This window comes from Lonchura striata, chromosome 6 (assembly GCF_046129695.1).
Source record: "Lonchura striata isolate bLonStr1 chromosome 6, bLonStr1.mat, whole genome shotgun sequence".
Taxonomy (NCBI): Eukaryota; Metazoa; Chordata; class Aves; order Passeriformes; family Estrildidae; genus Lonchura; species Lonchura striata.
Window position 1 is genome coordinate 939,842 of NC_134608.1, and position 12,278 is coordinate 952,119.

Sequence of the window (12,278 nt, forward strand, 5' to 3'; positions counted from 1 at the left end):
AAACGAGGATTTTACACTCCTGGGGTCAGCCCAACACCCAGAGCCTGAGAGGAATTTGTTGGTGTTGCTGAGCAGGGTCAGGGCACAGGTGGAGCTGCAGACACAGAATATTCCTTTATTTCTTTCTGCTCACTTCAGGGGAGTGCAGCTGATTGAGGATCTGGGGCAGTTCCACAGCTGGAGCCAGGGCCAGCAGCTCCAGGAGAGGTTTCACCTCAGAGGAGCAGAGAGAGGCTCACAAGGACCTGGGGAGACAGGACCCAGGGAATGGCTCCCACTGCCAGAGGGCAGGGATGGGTGGGAGATTGGGAATTGGGAATTCCTGGCTGGGCTGGAATTCCCCGAGCAGCTGTGGCTGCCCCTGGATCCCTGGCAGTGCCCAAGGCCAGGTTGGACACCCTGGGACAGTGGGAGGTGTCCCTGCCATGGCAGGGGTGGGATGGGATGGGATTTAAGGTCCCTGTAACCCAAATTCCAGGATTCTCTCCTGGTTTTGGCACGGGGCTGCCTCCCCTGCCCTGGTCAGTGCTGGGGCTGCTCAGCCCAGGGATGCTCCCAGTGCCTGGGAGGGGCTTTGGGAGCTGCAGCTGTGGAGACAGGGCAGTCCTGAGCTCACACCTGGGGAAACTCCTCTGGTCAGCCCCAGGAGCACCTGGATCCTTCCCTGTGATCCAGGTGGGATCACCCAGTGCCACACCCAGGCCCAGTGACACAGTCCAGCCCCTGGATGCCCCAGTTCCCCTCCAGTCCAGGCTGCCTGAGGCTGCTCTGTTGCTGTTGTTTCCTTTAATTAGGCAGGAAAACATTTCCCTGAGCTGCAGGTAATTGGAGGAGCAGCCCGGGCACTTGGGAACTTGGGGAAAATAAATGCAGGAGGCTAAATTAGCTCCAGCATTTTTAAGTTGCAGAAGTGCAAAGACGAAATAAGAAAAAAAAAAAAAAAAAAGAAAAAGCCAACAGCAGCAGCAACAAATATTCCCAGAGAGCTCTGTTTGCTGGAGGCAGGGAGGGAGGAGGAGCTGGAATTCTGGATTCACAGCCAGGCCAGAGCCAGATCCCAAATCCAGGAGCTGCAGTGGGAATCTGCAGGCACAGCTCCAGACCCTCCTGTCCTCTGGGCACCTCCAGGGGCAGCTGCCGGGGCTCACCCTGGGTCAGGGGCTCCGTGTGGTGGAAATTCCCTCCTCCAACCCGAGCTTCCAGGGAAAGGCTCAGCAGCCTCTGTTGTACGGTCTCAAGGCAGTTTATTGCAAGTTATCTCAGAGATTTTCTTCTGGGGCTTGCTGTGGTTTGCTCAGAGCTCAGGCAGAGGCACACACACACCCTGACATCCTCTCTGACTCCTTCTCCTCTTCCTCTTCCTCTTCCTCTTCCTCTTCCTCTTCCTCTTCCTCTTCCTCTTCCTCCTCCTCTTCCTCCTCTTCCTCCTCTTCCTCCTCTTCCTCCTCTTCCTCCTCTTCCTCTTCTTCCTCTTCTTCCTCTTCTTCCTCTTCTTCCTCTTCTTCTTCTTCTTCTTCTTCTTCTTCTTCTTCTTCTTCTTCTTCTTCTTCTTCTTCTTCTTCTTCTTCTTCTTCTTCTTCTTCTTCTTCTCTCTCCCCGCCCAGGGCTGCTGCTCTCTTTTATATGGGACATTACGTGTGACATGGTTACAGTTTTCCCAATGCCTATTACCTATATTAAATGGTGATTTTCTATCTTTTATATGGCACATTACATGTTACATGTTTACAGTTTTCCCCAATGCCTATTACCTATATTAAATGGTGCTTTTCTACTCTAAACCAATCTGTGAGTGCCAACATCACCAAGAACATGGAGGTGAGGAAGGAGAAAGAGGGAGGACAGGGCAGGCCCAAATCCCTCCATCTTATACCCCTGAACCCCACTCTAAAAAACCCCAAAATTCTACTTTTCCACCCTGTGTTAACTCAACTACCACACTGCTCAAACCCTTGTGGCTGTAATTCCTCACACAGAGTTGGCAGCTTTTTCCACGGGCTAAAATGGAAGCCACAGGTGGTTTTGACTCGTGCCAGGGTCTGGAGCAGCCAGGGCAGCCAGAGGGATGTGCTGGGCTCCCCCAGGCAGCCTCTCCTGCAGGGCTGGGGGCTCAGGGGGCAGAGTCCCCTTTGTCACCCCCGTGTCTGGGACACCCCAAGCAGTGTGGATATGGGATATAGGATATAGGATATAGGATATAGGGGTACAGGCCAGGCAGGGAGGAGCTGCTGGGCCTCATCTGAGCCACTTCATTGTGCTTCCAGCGAGGCTGGACCCAGAGAGTCCAGGCTGAGTCCATTTGGCAGCGATCACATTGGGTTTTCAGTTTCATCATTCCCATGGCTGCTTTCCCCTGCAGGCAAGGAGAATCCCAGGATGGTTTTGGTTGGAAGGACCTCAAACCCCACCCAGTGCCACCCTGCCATGGCAGGGACACCTCCCACTGTCCCAGTGTCCAACCCGGCCTTGGGCACTGCCAGGGATCCAGGGGCAGCCACAGCTGCTCTGGCAATTCCAGCCCAGCCAGGAATTCCCAATCTCCCATCTAAATCCCTCTTCTTTCAACTTAAACCCCTTCCCCCTGCCCAGCCTCTGCTTTCCCTCACAGAAATTCCCTCTCCAGCCATGGCAAGATGCTTTCATGACTTCCAAAGCCACCGAGAAGCTTTGATTCCCAAGCTGAGCCATCAGAGCGAGCAGGCAGATTGCTTTTGTTCTCCTTTCCTGCAGATTTCCCCCAGAACAGACAGAAGCAGTGACACTGATTACTTGTTACAGCATTAATATTTAACAGCTTGCCGTAATAAAATATTTAAACTCAAATATATTGATTTTTAGCACGTTAATACAGTTGCAGCACAAACAGGATTAGCAAGGTCTCATATGCGGAACTTTAATTAAATCCATAAACCACACTTTTTTAATAAGGTCTCACACAAAACTTAACTTCAAATAAATGCTTTAAAATGGGCAGGGAGGCTCTGCAGGAGCCAGAGAGGTTTTTTGGACCCAAACATGTCCCACACTTCCTGATAGGAATTCCTGCCCTCCTGGGAACCTCAGTTGACATTTTCACCTGCTCTGAGCAACCTAAATGTTGTCTTCAAGAAAGAAATAGGAGTTTCTTCAATAAATAATAACGATTTGGCAGGTGGTGGGAGGAGATGGGCTTTAAGGTGCTTCCACCCCAACCCAATCTTGGATTTTATGGTTCCCCAGCACAAGGAATGGGGCTGGAGGGCTGGGAACACGCTCAGGGATCAGGAAAATATCATGAAAATAGCAATTTTCTACCTTTCTTGGAAGTTTTCCTGTGCTGCTCCCATAAGTGGATGCTCAGATACAAAGACAGCAGGCAGGTGGTGGCTGCAGCCACACTCAAATCAAACCATGAAGCTTCTGGGGGCAAAAAGGCAATTTTAGCACCCTGCACTTGCCTGTGGCCTGATGGACACACAGAGGTCACAGAAGAAGGTCAGGACCTTTCCCCTCTGTCCTGTTCCATCAATCCAATCTGCTAAGGGACCTTCCCAAGAGGTTTGCCATCAAACCTCCTCCCTGAAATCCTCGGCTCTTTGCAGTGCCTGTGCTGGGGGAATGTCAGATTATCCTGCAGGAGCAGAATCCCAGTCCCGGGGCTGAGATCCCATCAGGAGAGAGCTGAGTTTATCCATCCTGGGAAGCCAGGGAATGGCCAGGGAGGAGCCAGTTTGATGCCATCAAAGCCCAATTCCAGAGCCAGCCAACCTCCCTCCCTGCCCTGGAGCACCTGCACAGGGGATTCCTGCCTGGGATGTGCCTCTGGGATGCTCCCAGCGTTTTGGGAGAAGGAACAGCCCAGCCCCCACCACCCTTTGGAGCCCTTCCCATTGTTATCCCTGTTTTTAAAAAGCCCATCCTGAGCATTGCCACAGTTGTGTACAAAAGGGAGGGTCCAGGGTGGGGATAAGGCTCTGGGCCCATGGAACAAGGACAGGACGAGAGTGAAAAGCCTCAAGCTGCCCCAGAGGATGTTTAGATGCTGGGGAAATGCTTAGATATTAGATGTTTATTATTAGATGTTTAGACATTGGGGAGATTCCTTCATGGGAACCTTGTCCAGTCCATGATGGGTGAGGTGAACACCTCAAATCCCTGAATTCCTGCCTCACTTCTCACCAGCACTATACCAGGAATGTTATTTCTGCATTTCAGTTTGCATTTCCCAGTTGTTTATTTTTTTTTTTCTAATGAAACAAAACAGTGGGGGAAAATGACCTTTTCAGGTTTTAAATGTTCTGGAAATGGGAAAAAAAAAACCCAACTAAGTGATTCTGCTTTAAAAGCCATTAAAATGTTCCAATGGAGGAAGCTCAGGGATCCGTAATTATTTCCAGTGGCAGGGGTTATTTTTCCTGCTCTTGTTAGAACCTTCTTCACAACTAACAGCCTCCTTCCTGCCAAATGAGATCCTCTGCTTTGCCTCCAGGGCTTGCTGTGAGGAGAAGCAAATCCTTGCAGCTGAAAGGGGAGCCAGCTCCCAAATTCCTGAGGAGCACAGGCAGCCCTGGGTGCCCCGGGTGGAGGGGCTCAGCTGGTGGGACCCCAATTACCCAGCACCACCCCAGGTGGGCATTTCAAGGTTTTCCCCATAGTTTTCATGGTTTTTCCCATCATTTCCCCACAGTTCTCCTCCAGGACAGCAGGAATTCCTGCTGGACCCTGAGCCAGCAGCTCCCCTGGGAGCATTGCCAGGACCTGGCTGGACCTGCTGGTGGCCACTGCAAATCCTAATCCCTGCTGCAGCCAGGCCTGTGCCAGCACTGGGACAGCAGATCCCAAATAACCTCTTCCCTAAAGCTCTTTAAAACAGACAGGGGCTGCTGGAAATGCCTTTTCATGCCCCGGCACTTGTGGCTCTGGAAATCCCTTCCCAGTGCTCAGCTGTGAAATTGTAAATCTGCTTTAAGGGGATCAGGATTGTCACTGAACCCCCCGAGAGACCTCCAGGTAAATCCTGGCTCCTCGTCAGCAGCCAGTGTCATCAGTCTGGGATCCAGGCTGTGGATCTGCTCCAACAATCCAGGATCCAAGCTGTGGATCTGCTCCAACAATTTGGGATCCAGGCTGTGGATCTGCTCCAACAATTTGGGATCCAGGCTGTGGATCTGCTCCAACAATCCAGGATCCATGCCATGGATCTGTTCCAAAAATTTGGGATCCAGGCTGTGGATCTGCTCCAACAATCCAGGATCCAGGCTGTGGATCTGCTCCATCAGCCTGGAATCCATGCCATGGATCTGCTCCAACAATTTGGGATCCAGGCTGTGGATCTGCTCCAACAATCCAGGATCCATGCCATGGATCTGTTCCAACAATTTGGGATCCAAGCCATGGATCTCCTTCCTTGGTTCTGCTCCATCCATCTGGGTTCCATACCATGGATGTTTTCTCCTCAGTCCTGCTCCATCAAGCCAGGGCCCATGGTCATGGAACTCCTTCCCTGGTCCCACTCCACCATTCCCAGGTCCATCCCATGGATCTCCTTCCTCATTTCCCCTCCACCATTCCCAGGTTTTACCCTGGATCTCATTCCTCATTTCCCCTCCACCATTCCCAGGTTTTACCCTGGATCTCGTTCCTCATTTCCCCTCCACCATTCCCAGGTTTTACCCTGGATCTCGTTCCTCATTTCCCCTCCACCATTCCCAGGTTTTACCCTGGATCTCGTTCCTCATTTCCCCCCACCATTCCCAAGTTTTACTCTGGATTTCCTTCCTCATTTCCCCCACCATTCCCAGGTTTTACCCTGGATCTCGTTCCTCATTTCCCCTCCACCATTCCCAGATTTTACCCTGGATTTCCTTCCTCATTTCCCCTCCACCATTCCCAGGTTTTACCCTGGATCTCCTTCCTCATTTCCCCTCCACCATTCCCAGGTTTTACCCTGGATCTCGTTCCTCATTTCCCCCCACCATTCCCGGCTCCATCCCCGATCCCCCTCGCAGGGCAGCGTGGCTGCGCTCCCGCTCCTTTTCCCTCCTGGAAAGACGAGCGGGAAGCATTTTCGGGAGCTGGAGCCGCAGCGGTGGAGCTCTGCTACCACCTGCAGGAATCCTGCCCGCCGCTCCGCAGAGGTCTTGTTCTCCCTGCTTTCATTCCTGGCGGAACTCAAAATGTCCTTCAGACATTTTTGGAGGTTCCACGCCCATGTCAGAAGCATTTGAGACCCTGGCAGGCAGCTGGAAACAGCTGGGATTTTGGGTTTGAGACATGGAATGATTTACCAACTTTGAAGGTGGAACAAGCAGTCACAAAAGTTTAGATATTAGAGTAGAAGTAGTTACAAACTAAAGGGAAGATTGTTTTAGTATTGTACAGGGGTTTTTTAACACCTGTACAGGGGGGTTTTACTTTGTACATGGGGTTCAGAGGTTTTAAGATGAATTTGGGATTTGGGCCTGCCCTGTCCTCCCTCTTTCTTCTTCCTCACCTCCATGTTCTTGGTGATGTTGACACTCACAGATTGGTTTAGAGTAGAAAATCACCATTTAATATAGGTAATAGGCATTGGGGAAAACTGTAAACATGTAACATGTAATGTGCCATATAAAAGATAGAAAAGCACCATTTAATACAGGTAATAGGCATTGGGGGATAAACTGTAACCATGTCACACGTAATGTCCCATATAAAAGAGAGCAGCAGCCCTGGGTGGGAGAGAAGAAGCAGTCGGGGTCAGAGAGGATGTCAGGGTGTGTGTGTGCCTCTGCCTGAGCTGTGAGCAAACCACAGCAGCCCCAGAAGAAAATCTCTGAGATAACTTGCAATAAACTGCCTTGAGACCCAACAACAGAGACTGCTGAGCCTTTCTTTGGAAGCTCGGGTTGGAGGAGAGACTTTTCCACCACACGGAGCCCCTGACCCAGGCCGGGGTTCTGACATTCCCGGAGGTTTTCCCTCGCTCTGTGACCCCGGGCAGCTCCCACACCCCGAGCTGGCTTGGGAGTGGGAATGCAGGAGATGCTTTTCTGGTGCCCAATAGAGCCAAGGCCACGGAACAAGCCCAGCCCGGCCCTGCCCTGGCACCCCCAGCACCCCCAGCACCTCCAGCACCCCCAGCACCCCCAGCACCCCCAGCACTCCCGGCACCCCCAGCACCCCCAGCACCTCCAGCACCCCCAGCACCCCCAGCACCTCCAGCACCGCCAGCACCCCCAGCACCCCCGGCACCCCCAGCACCCCCAGCACCTCCAGCACCTCCAGCACCCCCAGCACCCCCAGCACCTCCAGCACCTCCAGCACCCCCAGCACCCCCAGCACCCCCAGCACTCCCGGCACCCCCAGCACCCCCAGCACCCCCGGCACCCCCAGCACCCCCAGCACCCCCGGCACCCCCAGCCCAGCCCTGCCGCTCCCCGCAGAGCCGCCCCCGGCCGCGGCACAGGGCAAGGAGCATCTCCAAGGAGATGGAGCACGCCGGGCTGGGATTCCCCCTTTCCCTTGGGAATGAGGGGAAGGACGGAGTGGCAGTGCGGCAGGGGGTGCCCAGCTGAGCTCAGCCGCACACCTCTGCCGTGCCCGGGTGCCCGCAGCCTCCCGGGCTGTCTGATCCTGATTCCCACCCGCAGGAGCTTCCCTCCCTGCACCAGCGGACAGCCCCGCCCTGCCCGGCGGCTCTGGCCGCCTTTCCCGAGAAATTCCCGGCTGGAAATCAGCCCTTCCTCCCGATCTGCTCCTGGCTGAGGACAGACCTCACCCTCCTTCCCCTGCAGCCCCAGCCCGACGGCGGCTGCGGGCAGCGCCCCCGGCCCGGATCCATCGGGGATCTCTCGGGGTCCGGGCTCCGGGGTGATGCCAGCCTGGGGGGCGAGGGGCTTTGCCCTGTGCGGGGCGGGAGCAGCGCCTCGAGGCGCTGGAGTGTCCCCGGCTGTCCCCGGCTGTCCCCGGCTGTCCCCGGGTCCCCCTCGCCCCTCGCCCACCGTGCCCGCATGAGGCAATTCCATGGCACAGACCGGGACAAACCGGAATGGGAATGGCTAAAAGGGAATTCCGGCGGCAGAGCCGACACCAGCGCGCACCTGCGGGCCGTATCCCCCGGGAACCGGAGAGGGAACGGAGGAGAGGGAGGCTCGGAGCGAGAGCAGCTGAGGAAAGGGACTGCCCTGGGGCTGGAGTGGGAATCACCGCTGGCATCATCCCTGTGCCCCGCTCCTGCCCCGCTGCATCCCGCTGCATCCCGCATCCATCCCAGATCCCACATCCCACATCCATCCCGCACCCACCCGGGATCCTGCATCCATCCTGGATCCCGCATCCATCCCAGATCCCACAGCCCGCATCCATCCCGCACCCACCCCGGATCCTGCATCCATCCCGGATCCCGTATCCATGCCGGATCCCGCATCCATCCCGGATCCTGCATCCCAGATCCCAAATCCGGCATCCCGGATCCCGCATCCTGTATCCATGCTGGATCCCTCACCCATCCCGCACCCACCCCTCACCCATCCCTCACCCATCCCTAACCCATCCCGCACCCATCCCTCACACATCCCTCACCCATCCCTCACCCACCCCTCACCCATCCCTCACCCATCCCGCACCCATCCCTAACCCATCCTTCACCCATCCCTCACCCATCCCTCACCCATCCCTCACCCATCCCTCACCCATCCCTCACCCATCCCTAACCCATCCCTAACCCATCCCTCACCCATCCCTCACCCATCCCTCACCCATCCCTCACCCATCCCGCACCCACCCCTCACCCATCCCTCACCCATCCCTCACCCACCCCTCACCCATCCCGCACCCATCCCGCACCCATCCCGCACCCATCCCGCACCCATGTGTGGGTCCCGGGGGCCGTTCGGAGCCCCCGGGCCCTCCTGCGGGCTGCTCCGAGCTCGCTGCGGGATTCCCTGACCGCAGCCCCGCCCGGGCTCGGTCACTTTATTCAGCACGATCTCCGCAGCTTTTATCCCTCAGCAGTGACCTTACGACAGTGCGCTAAGCCTACACACACAGCACTTGTAATTAATCTATTTCCATAAGATTAGCATGTCAAATGTCACAGGGATGCGTGGAAGATCCCTCCGGAGCCTCCGATCCTTCTGTCCGAGCAAACAGCGGCCGGGGCTCCCCACGGAGCCTCCCTGCCCCGGAGCCCTCGGCTCGGCCGGGGCTGCCCGAATCCGGGGCCGCTCCATCCCCCCGCGGGGCGAGGCCGCAGCGTGCTGAGGCTGCCCTGGCCGAGGGGACAGGCCCTGCGTGGCCGAGGTGAGGGTCCCAATGGATTCTCACCCTCCTTGACTCCCATCTGCCCCATCCCATCCCATCCCATCCCATCCCATCCCATCCCATCCCATCCCATCCCATCCCATCCCATCCCATCCCATCCCATCCCATCCCATCCCATCCCATCCCATCCCATCCCATCCCATCCCATCCCATCCCATCCCATCCCATCCCCTCTGCTCCAGGCTGCATCCTTTATAAACCAGCAGCAAAACGATGCCAGGGGGATCCGAGGGATTTGTTTTATCTTCCTCTGGCATGAAAACATCTTGTACTGAGTCCTTACCTGTCAGGAAAATCCCTTTTTTCTTCCAGCACCAGACATTTTTATGTTTAATTCCGTGTGTTCACCCAGAGGTTGGTGGGAAACACCCCAGATCCCACCAGGGCTCTGCTGGGAATTCTCTGCTCATCCCAACATTTACATTTCAGCTCAGCCACAGCTGATTTGGCAATTCCAGCCCAGCCAGGAATTCCCAATTCCCAATCTCCCACCCATCCCTGCCCTCTGGCAGTGGGAGCCATTCCCTGGGTCCTGTCCCTCCATCCTTGTCCCCAGTCCCTCTCCAGCTCTCCTGGAGCCCCTCCAGGCCCTGCCAGGGGCTCTGAGCTCTCCTGGAGCTTCTCCTCTCCAGGGGAACATTCCCAGCTCTCCCAGCCTGGCTTGGTGGCAAGAGGAAAAAACTCTTATTTCCTAAGCACCATCTTCCTCTCAAAAACTCCCCACTTTAATTGGGTTCTTTGTTGAGTGAAGCTCTTTCCTTTTGAGCAATTAAAAACGGTGACCTTTACTAATTAAATTTAATAATTAAAAAGTAATTTTGAAAGCAGGTTTCTCAAATAAGGCTATTTATGTCTTTTCATTCTGCAGAATAAAAGAATTTTTCTATCATCAAATCCTCACTGAGGCTGATTCAGGGGGGGAAATGCTCCTCTCTCATTCCAAGAGGGGGATTATCCCTGACCCTGGTTTCTGTCACCTCATCCAGCCCCAGGCCATGCCACGGACAGGCCAGGCCACCCACGGGCCACCTCTGTCTCCACTGTGTCCCCTGCCATGTCCCCATCCCAAATCGCCTCTTCCCATCCCTTTGCTTCCTCCTGGAACATCCCAGGGTAAATCCCATGGAATCCCACACCCTGTCCATGCCCAGGGTAAATCCCATACAATCCCACAGTGTGTCCATGTCCGGGGTAAATCCCATACAATCCCACACCCTGTCCATGTCCGGGGTAAATCCCATGGAATCCCACACCCTGTCCATGTCCGGGGTAAATCCCATGGAATCCCACACCCTGCCCATGCCCGGGGTAAATCCCATACAATCCCACACCCTGTCCATGCCCAGGGTAAATCCCATGGAATCCCACACCCTGTCCATGCCCAGTAAATCCCATACAATCCCACAGTGTGTCCATGCCCCAGGGCTGTCCCAGAGCTGCTCTGGTGCCCTGCAGACCCCCCCAGCTCCCTCCCAGGGCTGTCCCCAAGTTGCAGAGGATGCCAAGCTCAGTCCCTCCCGCTCCCCTCGCTGTCATTCCCCAGGGACCCCACAGCTCTGGGCACTGCCCTGGCACCCCCACAGCCCTTGGAATTCTCCCTGCCCCCATCCCCAGCATCCCTGTCTGGGTTTGAACAGCCAGGTGTGTGCTGAGGGAGGCAGGAGCCTCCCCTGAAATGGAAAATGCAAACCCCCTCCCTCTGAATTATTGTAATTTTGAAATGAAGGGGCTCTCAGGAAAAGATATGGGAATAGGAATAACAGACCTTTATTGGGAAAAAAATTAAAAATTAAAAAATATATAAAAATAAGAATGCAGTAATACAAAACACCACTGCCAGAGCAGCCCTGTCTCCTGTGGGTCAGGGAGTGGCTCAGCCCCATCCCAGGGGGGCTCAGCCCTCCTGCAGTGCCAGCTGTGCTTCTGCTGGAGCAGGATCTGCACAAGGGGGGAGTTTTCCTTGGAGCTCCAGGGCTGGGGGAGATGGGCCTGGGCTCCTCTGGGAATGCAGGGGGATGGAAGCTGCTCCTCTGGGAATGCAGGGGGAAGGAAGCTGCTCCTCTGGGAATGCAGGGGGAAGGAAGCTGCTCCTCTGGGAATGCAGGGGGAAGGAAGCTGCTCCTCTGGGAATGCAGGGGGAAGGAAGCTGCTCCTCTGGGAATGCAGGGGGAAGGAAGCTGCTCCTCTGGGAATGCAGGGGGGAAGGAAGCTGCTCCTCTGGGAATGCAGGGGGCAAAGGCTGCTGTGCTGTTCCCAGGTCAGATTGGATCCAGGTAGGAATGTTTGGCTCCTCCCCTGGGCAGAGCATCTCCCCATGGATGATGGAATTTTCTGAGCCATGCAGGGACACTCAGTGGCCATGAACAGAAGATAATTAATAATTAATGGCCCATGAACAGCAGGGATCTCCTGGAGGGAGGATTGGCTGTGGAGAGACAAAGAAACTGCCCAAAGAGCAGCAGAGAGCTGCCCCAGCTCTGACACACCCCCGGGTAAATCTTTCAACCCCAGACACCCCCAGAGCCTCCCCCAGCTGAGTTCCCCGGAGCTGCTGTCACGGTGAGGCTGACATGGAGCAGATCTGGCGCTGGTTCCACGTGTCCCAAATTCCCCCCATGTCACCACTCATCTCCAGCATCTCCAGGCAGTATTAAAATGCTTTTCTCTATCCCCATTTTCTTCCTCTCTTTCTCTTCCTGCTGCTGGAAATTCAGGATGACACAGTGCGATAAGCTCTGTCACTTGGAATTAAAGCAGCTGGCTGGGTTTATCTGCAGCAATGTGAATGCAGATAAAATGTGATATCTCTGGGAAGTGTTACACATTATAATATTGGCTTTTCCCAAACACTGAAATGGATCCTGTGTGTGCTGCCCCAGCACCTTTGCTCTCCAGGCACAGTTTGTATTTCTGCTGCCCACGGGGCTCAGTGCAGCAGCTGCTGTCCCTGTGCCTGTGTTAAAATGCCTGCTGGGATGGGATACCCCAATGGGCAC